Raw genomic sequence first — 18,473 nt, forward strand, 5'->3', positions numbered from 1 at the left:
GGACATTAGATTAGGACAGTGGTGGCGAAAAGTCACTTATCTATCGCAAAGTGCCAACAGCAATTTAAACTAAATACAAACATTTTAACTCATACATGAACATTATGGAAAATCCAAGTTGAAAATAAACTGTGAAGATAAACAATTTCATCCATCCTACTCCTGAAAAATGTATTTTTTTTTTTTTTTTAAAACCCCCCCAGTTTTATTTTCTGTTTTAAAAAGCTAAAAAAAAAAAAAAGTAGGTTTAAAGGAGTTATCCGGGCAGTTTTAATAAAATGAACGCCCCAAGCTCCCAGGACCTCCCTCGCCGCATCTCTGCTCTCAGCCGTTCGCCGGAGGCTAAGAACTACTACCACCTGCGCAGTCCGCTCCGGCCCACGTGGCGGTGATTGACAGCGCCGATCGCGCAGGCGCAGTACAGAGCAACCTCCAGGTCGCTCTGACATCATCGCCGGGGACCGGGTCGGAGCTCCGGCGAACGGCTGAGAGCAGAGATGCGGCGAGGGAGGTCCTGGGAGCTTGGGGCTGGAGGAAGCCCCCGGTTAATTTTATTAAAAAACTGCCCGGATAACTCCTTTAGGGCTGGAACCCACAGGAGCGCTTTTGGCAGCGTTTTGGCAGCACTGCGATACGCTAGCAGTTTGCCAAAACGCTGGGCTAATGTTAATGGATGGGGCAACTTCCACAGGAGCGTTTGCGTTTCTCAGAAACGCAAACGCAGGACATGCAGCATTTTGGGAGCGTTAGCGCTTCAATGTAAAGTATTGAACCGCTAGCGGAAACGCTCAGCAAAACCTAAACTGAGCGGTTTTGCTAGCGTTTTGCGGTTCAGCACACTGTAACAAAATGAAAAATAATTCACAGGACCAATCAGGATAAAAACGCAAAACGCAAAACGCTAGGCACCCGCTGGGGAAAAAAATACAATGTTGCAAAACACGACCAAAAACGCGCATGAATCCGCTTGCAAACCGCTCAGACAAAACGCTAGCGGTTGCGTTTTGCGTTTGCGGTTTTCAGTGGGTTCCAGGCCTCAATGCTATTGTCTCATATGAGGTTGATTCCGCTTTTCCCATAGTCTCGCAGTTAGCAATCATGAGGCCCCCAACAAGACAAATTCAGCAATCTTGAGGCCCCCAACAAATCATGAGGCCCCCAACAAGACAAATTCAGCAATCTTGAGGCCCCCAACAAGTCAAATTCAGCAATCATGAGGCCCCCAATAAATTATGAGTCCCCCAACAAGACAAATTCAGCAATCATGAGGCCCCCAGCAAGACAAATTCAGCAATCTTGAGGCCCACAACAAATCATGAGGCCCCCAAAAAGACAAATCCAGTAACCATGAGGCCACCAACAAGACAAATTCAGCAGTCATGAGGCACATAAATAGACAGCATTTCAAATAAATAGGCAAAATGCCCCATTAATATGGTAGACACCTCTCACCTGGCTTCTGAATTCTCCTCTACTGGCTGCTGTGCCTGGCTGGCAATACTATTTTTGTCTGGATTGGCGATGATGTGTGAGCTGAAAGGCCTGGCAGTGATGCTGTGGCCTGACTGGCGGTGATGCTGTGGCTGGGCTGGCTGGCGGTGATGCTGTGGCTGGACTGGCTGGTTGAAGTAAATGCTGGCCTGACTGGTGGTGATGCTGTGGCCTTTTTGCCAGTGATTCTGGGCTGGTTGGCTGGTGGTTATGTTGGGCTGGCTGGCCTAGATAGTTTAGGTAGTGAGAGGTGCCCCACAGTTTAGGTAGTGCCAGGAGCCCCCCAGTTTAAGTAGTTACAGGAGCCCCCCAGCTCAATTAGTGACTGGAGCCCCCCAGTTCAGTTAGTGACAGGTACCCCCCAGTTTAGGTAGTGACAGGTACCCCCCAGTTTAGGTAGTGACAGGTGCCCCCCAGTTTAGGTAGTGACAGGTGCCCCCCAGTTCAGCTAGTGACAGGTGCCCCCCAGTTTAGCTAGTGACTGGTGCCCCCCAGTTCAGCTAGTGACTGGTGCCCCCCAGTTTGTGTAGTGACATGAACCCCCAGTTTAGATAGTGACAGGAACAGGAAAAGTTGTGACTGGGCATACCATCTTTGGTAGGGTGCTTGGTATTGTGGTATAGGCAAACCACCAAAGTATAAGTCCAGAATTCAAATATACCAGCACTCCAGCTTTCTCAAAGAATCACGCTCTTTTATTGAGCGAACATATCCACAGAAATGACCGACAATTGTTTCGGGGCCTCGCAGGGTCCCCCTTTCTCAAGGCGTGTGTGGTTACCAATATCAATAAAAGAGCGTGATTCTTTGAGAAAGCTGGAGTGCTGGTATATTTGAATTCTAGATAGTGACAGGGACCCCCAGTTTAGATAGCGACAGGGACCCCCAGTTTAGACAGCGACCCCCCCAGGTTAGACAGCGACCCCCCCCAGGTTAGACAGCGACCCCCCCCAGGTTAGACAGCGACCCCCCCCAGGTTAGACAGCGACCCCCCCAGGTTAGACAGCGACCCCCCCAGGTTAGACAGCGACAGGGACCCCCCAGGTTAGATAGTGACAGGGACCCCCCAGGTTACATAGTGACAGTGACCCCCCAGGTTACATAGTGACAGTGACCCCCCAGGTTACATAGTGACAGTGACCCCCAGGTTTGATAGTGACAGCGACCCCCAGGTTAGATAGTGACAGGAAACCCCAGGTTAGGTAGTGACAGCGACCCCCCAGGTTAGATAGTGACAGCGACCCCCCAGGTTAGATAGTGACAGCGACCCCCCAGGTTAGATAGTGACAGGGACCCCCCAGGTTAGATAGTGACAGCGACCCCCAGTTAGATAGTGACAGGGATCCCCCAGGTTAGATAGTGACAGCGACCCCCAGGTTAGATAGTGACAGCGACCCCCCCAGGTTAGATAGTGACAGGGACCCCCCCAGGTTAGATAGTGACAGGGACCCCCCAGGTTAGATAGTGACAGCGACCCCCGGTTAGATAGTGACAGGGACCCCCCAGGTTAGATAGTGACAGGGACCCCCAGGTTAGATAGTGACAGCGACCCCCGGTTAGATAGTGACAGGGACCCCCCAGGTTAGATAGTGACAGCGACCCCCCAGGTTAGATAGTGACAGGGACCCCCCAGGTTAGTGACAGCGACCCCCAGGTTAGTGACAGCGACCCCCAGGTTAGATAGTGACAGGGACCCCCCAGGTTAGATAGTGACAGGGACCCCCCAGGTTAGATAGTGACAGGGACCCCCCAGGTTAGATAGTGACAGGGACCCCCCAGGTTAGATAGTGACAGGGACCCCCCAGGTAGATAGTGACAGGGACCCCCAGGTTAGTGACAGCGACCCCAGGTTAGATAGTGACAGGGACCCCCCAGGTTAGATAGTGACAGCGACCCCCAGGTTAGTGACAGCAACCCCCGGTTAGGCAGTGACAGGGACCCCCCAGGTTAGGCAGTGACAGGGACCCCCCAGGTTAGGCAGTGACAGGGACCCCCCAGGTTAGGCAGTGACAGGGACCCCCCAGGTTAGTGACAGCGACCCCCAGGTTAGTGACAGCGACCCCCAGGTTAGTGACAGCGACCCCCGTTTAGATAGTGACAGGGACCCCCCAGGTTAGATAGTGACAGCGACCCCCCAGGTTAGTGAAAGGGACCCCCCAGGTTAGATAGTGACAGGGACCCCCCAGGTTAGATAGTGACAGCGACCCCCCAGGTTAGATAGTGACAGCGACCCCCCAGGTTAGATAGTGACAGCGACCCCCCAGGTTAGATAGTGACAGCGACGGCAACCCCCCAGGTTAGATAGTGACAGCGACCCCCAGGTTAGTTAGTGACAGCGACCCCCAGTTAGATAGTGACAGGGACCCCCCAGGTTAGATAGTGACAGCGACCCCCAGGTTAGTTAGTGACTGCGACCCCCGGTTAGATAGTGACAGGGACCCCCCCAGGTTAGATAGTGACAGCGACCCCCAGGTTAGATAGTGACAGCGACCCCCAGGTTAGATAGTGACAGTGACCCCCAGGTTAGATAGTGCCAGTGACCCCCCAGGTTAGATAGTGACAGGGACCCCCCCAGGTTAGATAGTGACAGCGACCCCCAGGTTAGTGACAGGGCCCCCCCAGGTTAGATAGTGACAGGGACCCCCCAGGTTAGATAGTGACAGGGACCCCCCAGGTTAGATAGTGACAGGGACACCCCAGGTTAGATAGTGACAGGGACACCCCAGGTTAGATAGTGACAGGGACCCCCCCACTGCCCCAGGTAAGATAGTGACAGCGACCCCCAGTTAGTGACAGGGACCCCCTAGGTTAGATAGTAATAGGGATCCCCCCCAGGTTAGATAGTGACAGGTGCCCTTCACTCGTTGTGCAAATTTGGGATTTTACACCCCCCGTGGCCGTCCCCGCTGACAACCTACCCCCCCCCCTCACCTCACCTCACAGGCCTTCCCCGGTGACAGGCAGGAGCAGCCCAGCTTCAGACCTCAGTATCAGCCGGCGACCAGTATGCGGGCGCACCGAACTCAGCGGGGACGGCCACGGGGGGTGTAAAATCCCAAATTTGCACAACATGTGCACTGACTGCAGCGGCAGGGGCGGCAACACAGGACTCCCGGTGTCACCCCCTAAGCATCAAGACACCCGGTGCGGGCCGCCCCTGCCGCTTGACGGTAGGAACGCCACTGCATCTGAGGTCATGTCTGACTGACTAGACCTGAAAGTTAGCATCTTAACCAATTAAAGGTAACACCAATTTTCCCTTTCTTACCTTTTATTCACCGCTAACATAATATTACACACTATTTCTTTCACTTTTTCAGAAAATCAGGATAGAAAATCACAGTCAATTTTCTTTAGCTCAATGCTGCCACCTACTGTTTAGAAACAGAAAGACGTTTCAAACACCAGAAGCAGTTAGCAAATACTGCTTTTCTCAGTTGAATGCGTTGGACTCCCAAGAGCCATCAACCCAAGAGCCATCAACCCAAGGTTCAGGCATCCCTAAATATCCATACATTGGAAAGTCCACTCACTTTTGTGGGGCTACAAATTATATTTATCTTCTGTTTAGCTTAATTTTGTCATTTGAACCCAAACTAAATCCACATTTGAAGGTGTTAAATTCTGAAAGCTGTCAGCCATACTATCTCACAAAATAACACACATATATAAGTAGATAAATACTTGCTCTACTTTCATAACATATGTATTGTGCTGTCCACGTTTTGATTTTAGTGATTTTTCTACAGTAAAAAAAAGAGAAAATCCTTCTTTTCCCATTTTAAGTTTGGCTATTTTGAAGCCAATCCTGATGTCATTTCCCCCTTACTCTCCTCTGCCTGATTGTGTATGCATAGCCCACCCTTCACTATAGAAAGTGCATTGTCTCAGCATGTGAAATATTGACCAGTCAGAGAGGAACAGAAGTGTGGGAGGGGAAAACAGGAGGGAAAGAGGCTTCAGCCAATCAGGCTGCATTAGTTAAGTCTGAGGGGAAATTAGAGAAGCAAAAAAAAAGGACAACCCAGCATGCCCTGGCTGCAACTTCCTTTTATTTGGTACACAAAGAGTCAGGTAAACTGGGGAATGATCATTTATTAACAAGAAAAGTAATAGTGATTTTAACTTTTGAATTGCCCGGTTAGCAACCGTATTACTTGTTTACCAGATAAAAATAAAGAATTGATTTTTTTTTTGTCCACCACCACATTCTGTCCACCACTACTAGCCTGATTGCTAATAGAAATTGCTGTGGTGCTGGGCTTTATTCATCTTTGTTTACTGCTCTGCTTATTGTTTGTCAGCTGCTCTCCCATATACTGTACTGTACTAAGAGAAGCTGAACTGGAGATGAGCCTGAGAGAATGGGGCAGCAAAATGCACCAGAACTAATGGTACTGTACATTTGGCAGCACACTGAGAGCATCAAATTAAATTAAGGATTTAGAGCTTTCTGCTTCGCGCAACATGACAAACGGGAGCATCAGAGCGGCAAAACCAGCAACCTAAGGAGCAGCGATGTCCACCCCAATAACAGTCAGTGCTATTAGATAGCCTATAGAATGTATTCATGCGAAATTTGATGCTGAATTCAGCAAAGTCCCCGGTATCTGGCACCGGCGAGGATCGCCCGATGCCAGATACATGTGCTTGCCAGTTGCTTGAGAGCAAAGGAGTGCAACACAACTCCCCCTGCAGCATAAAATACTTACCGAGCCTCCTGGCAGCTTTCCGGCTTCCTCAGTGGATGGCTCACTGGGATGTCACGTTACCTGCGTCAGATCACATGACACCGCCAGACTCCAGAAACCCGCTAGGACTAACAGGAAGGCTAGAAGACACCACCTGGAGACCGGTAAGTATTTTATGCCCTGCAACAAACCCCCAACGCACTGTCCCTGTTATCCCCCTCAGTCATGCCAGTTGCCTGAGACTTCAAGCTGCCTGAGTTCCAGGTAACGGGAACTTTGCTGTATTGAGTTGTAAGGATGGTCACCATTGCGGAGATCTGAATCCGGTGAAATTCCACAAAGGATTCAGAATGAGGTGAATTCTGAATTTGCATTGAAAAATGTAAAATTAGTACCCGTATATACTCGCATATAAGCCGACCCGCATATAAGCCGAGGTACACGTTTCCCTCAGTAACTAAGAAAAAGTGATGGGCTCACGTATAAGCCCCCTCCCCTGTATAGCCCCCTCCACTGTAGCCAAATGTGCCCCCAGCACAAGTCAGCTTCCATCCCCATAGCCAGATGTGTCCCAAGGATGATACAGCTGTGTCTCAAGATGTCACTAGATGGCATCATAGATATGAGACAGTGATTGCCATACAGGAAGAATACTCGAGCATTGTACCGCTGACACGTTGCTTGCACGCTCCGCTCCACAAGCTAGGGGACTCGAGTAGTCTTGAACAGCGCACTCTGCACACTATGTTGCGGGGATCCAGGGCACCGACACAGCAGAGAGCCAGCTGGCAAGAGCAGGTTCACTAGCGCACAATCCTTACCCTCCTCTGCCAGTAACAAAACCTGCTCCACCATCCGTTCTGCTCCACTGACTCACATTTAAGCCGAGGGGGTAACTTTTCAGCGCATTTTTTGTATTAAAAAATTAGGCTTATATGCAAGTATATACAGTAATTTAGGGCAGAGACACACTGCAGAGCGCTGTTTGATCCGTTTTTGTTTTTACAAACGCGCTCCCATTGACTTGTATTAAAATCACAGTAAAATCGCTGCAAAATTGCCCTGATCCTGATTTTTTTATAAACAGAGATTACCATGCTTTTAATACAAGTCAATGGTAGAGTGTTTTTAAAACAAAAAAAAGATAGAAAAGCATTCTGCAGTGCGTCTCTGCCCTTACTGCAATTATACAAATCTCGCTCTAACCATAGAGGCTAGGTTCACAGTGCTCAGTTGCATTGCAGAATGATTCTGCATGTCAACTCACTGCCCATAAAATCCTATGAGCCTGTTCACAGCACTAACTGTATTAAAGTCTATGTCCAGTCTCCATCGCAGTCCACACACTCATAACGTGTGCGTTATTCAATTGACCACTGTGAACCTAGCCTTAGATTAAAAACGATTAGTGCACAGTTTGCATAAAACATGTTTACAATAAAGTCTACTTACAACTTTTGCTTTTTCACTTAGAATTTTCACTTTCGTGTCCATGGAGCATGCTCAATAGACATTTTCACTAATTTTGCAAAAAAAATAAAAATAAAAAAAAATTAGTGCATTACACGAACAAAATCTCACATAACATTAGGAATGTATGCTTTGGAATTCCGTGAATTCTGAATTCCAACTTTCAATTCAAAATTGAATAATTCCAATGCAAAAGTCAGAATTTGTAATCTCCCGAAATCCACCCACTCTCCACCCCTATTGAGATGTGAAAAAAAACTCCACAAAGGTTTTTTTTTTTTTTTTTACATCCACCCACTCTCCACCCCTATTGAGATGTAAAAAAAAAAAAACCTTTGTGGAGTTTTTTTTCATCCTTCAAAACTTAGTTTGCGTAATCAGCGCAGTCTGATGTACCTCCTCCAACAGACTGACAAGGGGTAAAGCGAAACCGGTCAGATGGAGAAGAGGCAGCTTTTTGGATTAACCTCCTTAGCGGAAATCCCGAGTCAGGCTCAGGATGGAAATCCGCAGCTCAGAGCAGTAAACCAGTGCCTGAGTGAGTTATATGCAGGGGCTGCTGCAGATCTCTCTGTGGTATGTTTTTTTATCTTGTTTTTAGGGACTAAAAGCTTGTGAAAAAATTGCATGGCTTTTAGGGCCTGAGCCCACTTAGGCAGTTGTGTCCGTTTTTCAGCATCTGTAACAGTGATGCGTTGCCAGGGGCGTAGCAATAGGGGTTGCAGAGGTTGCAACCGCATCAGGGCCCTTGGGCCAGAAGGGCCCCAAAGGGACCTCCCACAACTACAGTATTAGCTCTCTATTGGTCCTGTGCTCATATTAATCACTCCTATAGATACTATGAATAGTGGTAACCATCAACAAACTGTTCCCCATCCCCTTCTTGCACCTCTGACACTGTAGTTGCCATTGGCAGGTTTTGGTGCGCCGTATCAGTTGTTATGTATAGAGTGCATGGGGGGCCCCCATTGTAAAACTTCCATCGGGGCCCACAACTCCTTAGCTACGCCACGGTGTGTTGCTGAAAAGTGGCCACAACTGCGCAGGCCCTTAGACCCTAAAACTGGAAATAATAACGCCAGGGAGGTTAAACTTTGAGTACTTTTTTCTTGTGGGTTACAGGGAATTAGTTCATAAATGTAAGTTTTCTTAGATGCTATTAGAGGGATGTGGTCAGTAAATTGTCTCTTGAAATGCAGTCTGTACTTAATAATTGTGAAAAGTCTTTATTTATAAGAGAACACAGATCTATTGAGAGAGGAGTTGACATCTGAGATTTCCTGTCTCGGTTGATATTGTAGCATTGATTAAGCATTACATGGTCCTATAATTTGGGCCGTACATAGTCTGGTAAACCGCTGATTGTCTTGGTGGTTGAGTAATATTTCATGTCATTATTGATTGAAGAAATACACCAGATTGTTCTGATTATTTGTGGATTACGGCAGTGTAGGATGAAGGACAATTTTCTTTTGGCTGCATCTATACTAATATTTACATATATTTGTGTATTGATCATGGTATGGATTCACATGGTTGACTGACCTTTGAATAGAATCTAGAGATAACTGTGGAAGCATAGTATTTACCTTTAATCTACAAGTACAAAAAGAGTTGTCTTTAAACACAAAAGGATGACTGAGGGAAGCAGCTAATTGGACATAACACGGCAGGTGAGAAGAAAAGGTTCACCTATCACACGCCATGGTACATGGTGCTCATAACACCAGATATTGGGATTGATTCACTAAACAGTGCTATTTCATAATGCTTGTACGGCGTAACCCTGTGTGCGCTATCAGCATAACACCACAAGCAGTATCAGCAAGTATGGCAGCGCGCATAACACTTTGCGCCATTAAAGAATTCCGCGCATACGAAATTGTGTTATTAATTTAAATAGTTTGTAGTTTAATCGTGTATGCTTAAAGAGAACCTGCGAATCAACAGTAGCTGGCGGTGTGGGACAGGAGGATCCAAGAGTGACTACGAGGGCACAGGACAGCTGCAGGGGGCTGGTAGAAGTCCCAGAAACAAATGCCTAACGCCACTACCTAGTATACCCTCTCCCTCCTTCCTAAGCCAGAAGTGTTGATGTTCAAATTCAGCATATTGAATTTGGAAACCCAAACTTGGGAACAAGAGGAAAATTTTTTTTTTCAAAAAGACCTTACAGTTTTTGAGAAAATCGATTTTAAACTTCTCCTTCTGACCGTGGGAAAATTAAACGCCTGCCAACTTTAGCGGTTAATAGCAAAGCCCCTTTAAATGCCAGAAACACCAAATTTGTAAAGAATGTTAAGAAGAACAGTGGGAACAAGAAGACATTTTTTTTTCAAAAAGATCTTATACTTTTTGAGAAAATCAATTTTAAAAGTTCAAAGAAACAAAAACGATACATTTAAATGCTGCCGTTCAAAGAGTGTGGGAAATATTTCCCAACAGTTAATAGCAAAGGCCCCTTTATCCCAGCAACACCAAATTTGCAGGATATGTTGAAAAGATACTGGGAAACAATATTTAAAAAAAATATTTTTTTTTAATTAAATTTTTTTTTTAATGTTCAGAGTGTGGGAATTTTTTTTTAAAAATGGCGTGGGGTCCCCCCTCTGGAGGCTTTGTAACCCCTTGTCTCCCATGCAGGCTGGGATAGCCAGAATGCGGAACCCCCTGCTGACTGGGGCTTCGCACCCTGAGCTAAACCAGCCCGCATGGTCCATGGTATGGGGGGGGTTTAGGGGGGGAGGGGCGGCCAAGCCTTCCCCTCCGCCTCCCCGGAGCCCTTGTCCAATCCATGGACAAGGGGCTCTTCCCCACCTTCAGTGCCCCAGGAGGAGGTGGGGGAGACGACTCCCTGGGGGGTTTCCTGGCGGCATCTGGTAGTACCCTTTAAGAAGGGGACCCCAGATGCCCACCCCCCTCCCAGGAGAAATGAGTATAGGGGTACAAAGTACCCCTTGCCCATTTCCACAAAGGGTTAAATGAAATAAAAACACAACCACGAGCAAAGTATTTTAATATTCTTAATTAACCAGAAATACTTACCTGTACCTTTAAAAAAATGTTTCCATGCCATTATCCTCATTAAATGATCCAACAAATACAGTATCCTTCAATCTTGCGATCTTCAATTAAGTTGATTGAAGATCTCCGCCGCCCCCACATAGCAAAGAATGTGTCCTGTGGGACGCATAGCTGCCGGCTACCGCTGTCCTCCCCGCCTCCTCACCTGTTGCTGGGATGTAAGGGGCCTTAGCTATTAACAGCTGGGAAATATTTCCCACACTCTTTGACCGGCAGCATTTAAATGTATCTTTTTTTTCTTTGAACTTTTACAATCGATTTTCTCAAAAAGTATAAGGTCTTTTTGAAAAAAACATTTTCTTCTTGTTCCCACTGTTCTTCTTAACATTCCCTACAAATTTGGCATTTCTGGCATTTAAAGGGGCTTTGCTATTATCCGCTAAAATCGGCGGGCATTTAATTTTCCCACGGTTGGAAGGAGAATTTTAAAATCGATTTTCTCAAAAACTGGAAGGTCTTTTTTTAAAAAAAAAAAAAATGTTTTCCTCTTGTTTCCAATTTTCTTCTTAACATAATCTGCAAATGTTGTGTTTCTAGCTTTCAAGGGGGCTTTGCTATTACATGTTAAAGTCGGCGGGCAAACATTTTCCAAACGGCAGCAAAGCAGGGCTTAAAACGATAAATATCGTTCAGGCAGGACAAAAAAAAAGCAGGTTTTAAAACAATAAATAACGTTTTGACGGTCAGCGCCATTTTTTAACTTTATAAAACGATAAATATCCTTTAATAATGATTTTCAATGAGTCTCCATTTTTATAGCGACTGCGCTTGGCGCCATTTTTCACTGGCTCGACCTGGGGGGTGTTAGGGTTAGGCGCCACTGGGAAAGTTATTAGGGTTATGCACCACCAGGGGTATATTAGGGCTGGGCACCACCATGGGGGTATTAGGATTGGGCACCACCAGGGGAGTATTAGGGTTAAGGTCCGTACACACGCCTGATGGAAGGCAATGACGGGTCCGTCGTCACCTACCGCTGGGCGTGTTTTCAGCAGACAGTACAGCGTGTGTACAGTCTGTCGGTAGAATGATCAGGCTGTTTCTGAGCGATCCGCCGGGCGGATCGCTCAGAAACAGAACGCTGTACTGTCTGCTGAAAACACGCCCAACAGGAGGTGACGACGGACCCGTCATTGCCTTCCATCAGGCGTGTGTACGGACCTTTAGGCACCACCAGGAAGGGAACACATTCCCCTGCTCAGGATTATAGAAGTGCAGCCTGCTTACTGCAATGGATCCCATGGATCTGTTGCAGCGTGACAAGGGTGAACGGCTCCTATTTATTAGGAGAATGGACAAAACATGTCCATTCTCTGCTCAAGTGAGAACAGAGCTTAACAGTGCCGTTGTGAGGGAGGGGGGGTTAAGTTACGCCCCTGGGTGCACTGTACACATTGCATGTGATGCCACTGGTGCCTCTGAAGTGTGCAATATTTGCTTCCCTTTAGGAATTGTAACGCCTACAAAGAAATGGTACTGCACTCAGCAATGCATATAATGTGAAAGAAAAGTTGAATATTTCTAAAAAAAAATAATAAACTCTCAGAGAAAGCAAGATAAGTAGCGCAGGGAAGTGTGTCACTGCTGAGTCTCCTGTTCTATTGATTAGAAAAGTAAACTTTTACTTTTCACTTGTGTCGTTTGTGTCTGTAACATTTCTTTGGTGTAATGCTGCCACCTAGTGTTTATAGATAAAACTACTACTTGTGTCGTAAAATTATTATTATTATTATTTATATAGCGCCAACATATTCCACAGCGCTTTACAAAGCATAGTAAGACAACACGGGGAACATAGGTGCAACCAAAAATAATGTACAGCAGAGTTCCAAGCAGCACAAATATTGCAACAAAAACAGTAAACATTAGGAGGATGACCCTGCGAGCTTACAATCTAAAGGTAAAATGCTAATCATTGCAAAAGGAGGCACATTATATTTTGAATAGCTTTTATTTTATTGGGAGGGGGGTCTTCTAGGTTCCTTCTAACCCAATACAAAATACGAAAGATGTTTAGCACCTTGGCATTATATTAACAAGCTGAAGTGGAGGCTTAAAGTCAGAGGCGGCCTTTGGGGGTGGCAAGTGGGGCGATCGGCCCAGGCCCAGCACATGAAGAGGGCCCCGCATGTCATGCCCGCCATACCATGCTCATTTTGGTGGTGTTGAAGGAAAGGACTACAGAAGTCTAGCTGTTTGTGTTCTGAGCAGTGTGTCACTTACAAATACTCAGATTTTCCTATTTTGTTTTACACACCTTATATTTTGCATCTTCCATATTGATTTCTTTTTAACCCCCTCGGGCATTATGATTCTTTTTAGGGTCTAAAGGCAGTGCAATTTTTTTGCACCCTTTCAGACCCTAAAACCTGGAAAAAGTCATGCTGCTAGGGAGATCTGCACCAGCCCAGCAATGACTCACCTCCCTGGGCTCCAGCACTGCAGTTTTCCCCCCATCCTCCGGGTGGCACTGCTACCCTAAAGTGAGATTGCTTGCTTGTCGTCACGATGACAGCCGGCGATCTCACCAGGGGGAAGCAGAGCCTTGGAGGAGCGGGAGAAGTATAGCGGCCGACGTTGGGATCCTCTGGGAGGTATGGAGAAACGCTCCTGCTGCGCACATTGCTCTGCATACAGCCTCCGGCGGCTACCCAGAGCACAGGTCAGATTACCGCTCTGAGCTGCATTTTTTCCGACCCTAGCTCGGGGTTACCGCCAAGGAGGTTAAGCATTACAAGTTGCCTTGCATCCTGTTGATGTCTTTAGCTGCAGTAGAGGCTGAATCACACACCCAGAGCCGGGACAAGGTCCTCCAGCACCCAAGGCTGAGACACCAAAGTGCGCCCCTCCATCCCTGCCACCCCAGCCATCACACACTAATTGCTATTAGACTAAGAGGAGCCACAGGGCCCACAACCTCCCCAACACCTTAATATCTAGTTATCTGGCTTGCAGTCACTGCCATGTATCCCCTTTTCATATTTCTTTCTGCTTCAAACACAATTAGGAATGACAGCTGAATGAATTTTGCGCCCCCTCCTACACTGCGCCCTGAGGCTGGAGCCTCTCCAGCCTATGCCTCGGCCCGCCCCTGCACACACCTAAAACAAACATGCAGCTAATCCAGTCAGGGCTTGTTTACACTAAGGGCCCATTCACACTGCCGGCAATTTCAGCAAATCGCTAGAGCTTTTTAAAGTGCTAGTGCAATAATACCCTATGGGCCCATTCTCACTTGGGCGATTTGCATTAATCGCCGGCGATTAACGCAAATCATCAAACGCAAATGCTTAGCATGCACCATTTTCAGGTGATTTTCCCGTGATCGCGTTTAGTGTTATAAAAACGTTAAACACGAACGCGAAAAAAATCGGCAAGTGTGAATGGCGATTTTTTTTAGCGTTAATCGACAAAAATCATCTGAGCAAAACGCTAGCAAAAGCGCCAGCGTTTTGCAAGTGTGAATGGGGCCTCAGGGTGCTTTTGGTTTTTTCAAGCGACGGTGATTTTCAAAATCGCCCTAAAAGCGCTTGTGCAATGATTCCCTATGAGAGTGTTCACATCTAATCGGTTCGATTACGATCCACTCACCAAAGCGCTGCTTGTACCATTTTTGGGGCGATTTGCATCAATGGAAGGTATGGGGAAATCGCAAAACGCTTGAAAAAGCACTTTGTATAGCGATTTCCCCCTTTTAAGAAAAAATACTTTGTATTTGTTCTTTTCCGGGTCAAAGAGTTCACTTCCCAACTTGCATCAGAAAGTGAAAAAACAAATCTCTCTGCAAAAGTGCTTAGAAAAACGCTTTACAAAAAAATCACAACGTGCAGGTAAGCGCCGGGAGGCACTAAAAATAATTACGCACACAATCGCAAAATGCTGATGTCAGCGATAGCGATTTTAGATGTGAAGAAGGCCTTAAAGGGACTCTGTAACAAAAATGTCATTGTGTTTTCTACCATCCTACAGGTTCCAAAACCTATTATAATGTGCTCTGGCTTACTGCAGCACTTTCTACTATCACCATCTCTGTAATAAATCAGCTTATCTTTCCCCTGTCGGACTTGTCCTCCTGTGTCTGGAAGGCTGCCAACTCTTCAGTGTGATCTGCTATGCATGCCCCCTCTATGCACACTCCCCTGTGTGTGTGTGCGTGTGTGTGTTATTTACATTAGCCAGCTTTTCTCTGCTCTCTTATCTTTTACAAGCTGGATAAATCCTCTGTTCACATACTGATCAGTCACATACTGCAGAATTAAGGCCCATACACACGTCGGATTTTTCTGAACGACGGGTCGTTTGAACGTCCCGTCGTTCAGTCGTCCGCACGCGGAATCAGACGTGTGTACGGACTATCGTTCGCGTGATAAGACTGGTTTCCAGCGAACCAGTCTTATCACCCGAACGATAGTCTGTACACACGTCGGATTTGACGTGCGAACGACTGAACGACGGAATGTTCAAACGACGGGTCGTTCGCAAAAATCCGACGTGTGTATGGGCCTTTACAGACAACTGGGCAGAGCTATCTGCAAGAGTAAACAAACAATCAGCTTGTAACTCTTCAGTGAGATGCAGGGGGAAAGAAACACACAAATGATCTCTTGAGATTCAAAAGGAAGGCTGTATACAGCCTGATTGTGTATGGATGTATTTTCTATGTGTGGACATACTGTACATCAACCTACTTCCTGTTTTGGTGGCCATTTTGTTTGTTTACAAACAAACTTTTAAAAACTGTTTTTGACTACTTTTAATGCGGCGGGGAGCGGCGAAATTGTGACAGAGGGTAATAGGAGATGTCCCCTAACACACTGGTATGTTTAGTTTTGTGTGATTTTAACAATACAGATTCTCTTTAAGGGCCCATGCACTGCTCGATTTCAGCCATCGATCGATCGATCAGAAATCGATTCTATTAAATTCCCAATTCTATCGATTTGTGGCCGATTTCGATCGATTTGATCTATCTGACAGGCATCTGACAGAAATTATCTGATGGTCGAATCTGCTGCAAATCTACAAGTGTATGGCCACCTTTAGACTAGAGCACCTGACCTACATACTTGTTCAGAGCCTGTGGCTAAAAGTATTAAAGGCAGAGGATCAGCAGGAGCTGAAGTCTAGGAACAGGATCCTGACACATGAGTCAGGTCGTGCAAGGTGTTGATGTTCGCCTGGCGTCCTCAGTCTTCAGATCAATTAGCCCTGTATGCAGATTGGCGTGGGTCAAGGAGAGCGTTAGTGGAGAGCTTCAGTTACCAGTCGCTCAAGGATCTTCATGAAGGTTGAAGTTAGAGAGAGCTACAGGTCTAAAACTGTTGTGTTCTGTGTTTCCCGGCTTTTTGGGAACTGGGAAAATCATAAACCTTTTGAGGCAGGAGGGAACTTTGTCTTCAGGTAGGGACCTGTTGGTTATGAAGGTGAGGACAGGGGCAAGCTGATGTGCACAGGTTCTCAGGCAGTTCAATGTCACGTCATCTGTGCCTGCAGCTTTCCTGGGGTTGAGCTTGCGGAGGTGTTGTAGTACACACTTGTTGTTGTTGTTGTTGTAGCTTCCTGGACTGTGACCAGCGCTGAGGCAACACAACCCATCGAGGAAAGTGTGTGTGTGTAGGGAGGGGGGGGGGCTTCAATTGTTGGGACGCTGGGACCTTTAATCTACAGTAGAGCTCTTTGAGCTCCTCGGCCAGTTTGATGCTAAGAGCCCAATATCGATATATGAATATAATGAAAGCCAATCGAAAAACGCACAGATGCTAAAAATCATGTTTTTGGATTCACGTTTTTGCCGGGGCAGTAAAAAAGGGGGCATATGGCTAGTGGACAAAAAGGGCGCTGCCATAGACTGCAATGCAATGGGCGCCCAACAGGAAATTAGGACACCGAGAAATAGCGGTTGCAGGGATCGTGTTAACAAAAGTTTTCCTTTACAGAATAAGGTTTATTACAAATACCGTTTACAAGTTCGTTTTGACTTTGTGGCTTACTTATTTTTCAGTTTTTAAATTTCGCTTTCAGGACTGTAACAAGTACATTTTCATTTACACTTATTTTATCATTTAAAATTAGTTTTCATACGTATAATGCTTAAATATTGTTTTCAACCTTGTTCTATTAGAAATACATCGCTTTTGGTATTAACTTTGATTTGTACACTTATAATGCGTCGATTATAGTTATTAACTTACTAATATATCGCTTTTAATATTACCGATTTACTGTTATTTTAAGATGTTTAATGCGTTCGTGGTTGTATCTATTATATATATATATATATATATATATATATATATATATATATATATATACACATACACCTTTTTCTAATTATAATATTATTTATAATATTATTAATGTGTATGTGATTTTAAGGCTATTTTATCTATTACAAATATATACATTATTCTATTCATGTTTTTTATAGTTTGTTTGTTTATTCCATCTGTACCACCACTGACCCTGTGAGTGCCAAAAATAATTCCAGGTACAACCCCCATTGTACTTGGCGAAAGAAACTGATTCTGATATGTAGCCTAAGAACCGGGTTCCACTTACCTGGCGTGCATCCGTTATATACTGATGTCTGTTATTTTCTGGGTTAATAACAACCCGCTTCTAAATTGTCCAGAAGGGATAAGCTTCAGAATTCTGTGGAAATCCAATTTCCGCATCAGAAATAGGCATTCCGAGTAAACACCTCCATCCCACCCAATTCATATTTGGTGTCTACCAGATGCTAGCGGTTTTGATAATTTATGGCAAAACGCACCCAAATGCCTGAAAAATAGTAAATCAAAGGTTCAATTATCCGATTAGATTATTATAATCAGAATCGGATTAAAATCTGTGTCACCAAGTGCATGCCCGACTGACCATGCAACCAATTTTGAGCAGAAATAGCTCACGTTTATCGATCGGAAATGCTGCAAGTTGTAGGGCCGACTTGCTCAATTGGGTGCACGGCGGTAACGGCTTGCATGGCGGTAACGGCTTGCCCCCAGTGCAAGCTATATGTTAGCTGTCCACGGCCTCCGCTTGCTCCAGACTCCCTCTGCTCTCCACACACGCCCCACTTGGTTGCCTAGTAACATGAGAGCACTAGACGCCAGCAGATAATGCATATTGCCTGTTGGTAAGTGCAGTTTCTTTGAACCAGTAGATACTGGTTTGATTGCAATTCCTTGATAAAGGGACTCATGGACGTTCCAAAACTTTGGATTATGATTTTTATATCACAATAAAATCGCATACTTCAGCTTACTGGTGTGCTGACATCTGTTGTTCTTTGGATTGACTATTGACGGTGAAGTTGTACATCGCATTGTCTGAGCACCCAATCTACATTCAGGCTCATATCCTATGGTGTGCAGGGTTGCGTTTGCCTCTTTTTTGCCTAGTAAAATGGGCACGTGTGTCATATCAGACATCACACATGTGCCTTTACTAGGCAACCACATGGGATGCACGTAGAAATGAGCGTAATGACTTAATTACGATTTCGCGAAATTTCGCGTAATTAGTGTAATTATGATTATGGCCGTAAGTACATAATCGTAATGAAGAAGGATTTCGCGAAATTCCACGTAAGCGTAATTTTCGCGTAATTTTCGCATTACAGTGGGTATCGCGAAATTACGTTTGCCTTGCATGCAACCGTTTGTAAGCGTAGTTACATAACGTAATTTCGCGATAGTTCATATTACTGTAAGCGTTAATTTTCGCGTCGTTTTCGTG

Source organism: Hyperolius riggenbachi, chromosome 10, assembly GCF_040937935.1.
Source record: "Hyperolius riggenbachi isolate aHypRig1 chromosome 10, aHypRig1.pri, whole genome shotgun sequence".
Lineage (NCBI taxonomy): Eukaryota > Metazoa > Chordata > Amphibia > Anura > Hyperoliidae > Hyperolius > Hyperolius riggenbachi.